This window comes from Taudactylus pleione, unplaced genomic scaffold (genome assembly GCF_031769625.1).
Source record: "Taudactylus pleione unplaced genomic scaffold, aTauple2 ptg000156l, whole genome shotgun sequence".
Classification (NCBI taxonomy): Eukaryota; Metazoa; Chordata; class Amphibia; order Anura; family Myobatrachidae; genus Taudactylus; species Taudactylus pleione.
The window spans coordinates 13,920,928-13,922,250 of NW_028284558.1; positions in this window are offsets into that span (position 1 = coordinate 13,920,928).

Genomic DNA, 1,323 nt, shown 5'->3' on the forward strand with positions numbered 1-1,323 from the left:
TGGTTAAATTGATAGGTTTAGATAATATTGAATATGTGCGTACCCCAGAAATTGCAGAGGAATTTGAAAGGTACTACCGTCAATTATACAAATCTAGGTTAGTCCATTCTCAACCAGAGGTGCAAGAATTCTTGTCTGCTATTTCACTTCCAACACTCTCCCCAGAGGCGAGAGTTTATCTAGATTCTCCCTTAACACTAGAGGAAATAGAGGTGGCCTTAAAATCGTCTCCCAATGGTAAAGCCCCAGGGTTAGATGGGATCCCGTCCGAGTTATACAAAAAACACAATAAAATACTGGTACCCCAACTACTAGAGCTATTTACTCGCATATACGAAAACAATATACTACCTAAATCTATGTCTGAGGTATTAATAACTGTCTTACCTAAACCAGACAAAGACACTACTCGGCCTGATTCATATAGACCTATATCACTCCTCCCCACAGATGTAAAAATCCTAGCAAAGGTGTTGGCCTCCAGAATTAATCAGGTCATAACCCAACTGATTCACTCTGATCAGACATGCTTTATGCCTGGTAAGTCCACGGCTGTCAATTTACGCCGAATACTTACACACTTACAGTTAAAACGGGACGTTGCACAAACCTCTATTATTGCCTCATTGGATGCAGCTAAGGCGTTCGATTCAGTTGAGTGGTTGTTTCTTTGGGAAACCATGGAACGCTTTGGTATTGGCCCGGGATATATTAAGTGGGTAAAACTCTAATATATGGATCCTGTAGCGAGACTGTCGGTAAATGGTTTCGTGTCTACATCATTTCCTCTTTATAGGGGAATAAGGCAGGGATGCCCCTTTTCACCCATTTTATTTGCTATAGCTATTGAGCCTTTGGCATGTATGATCAGGGCCCAATCAAATATTCATGGGTTTCAGCTGGGTTCAAGGGTAAACAAAATCGCACTTTATGCGGACAACATACTACTATTTATCTCGCGATATGAGATTATGCCTAAGGCCCTCGAAATTATTGATTTATTTGGCAAATACTCAGGATTAATAATTAACTGGGACAAGTCGTGTATCCTCCCATTCAGGGGGTCTCGCCCCAATGCTCCTATTATAAATCTTCCCCTAAAATGGGTGGATTCGTTTAAATACTTGGGAATCTAGATCTCTAATACACCTCAAAAGTATATATCATTGAACGTACAGCCACAGATTGAGTATCTCAAGTCTCGTGTTCCGATATGGGGTAAATTACCACTAACTTTAACGGGCAGAATAAATGTAGTCAAAATGGTACTTCAACCTAAAATCCTTTATATTTTGAATCATTCTCCGTTTTATATCCCTCAGA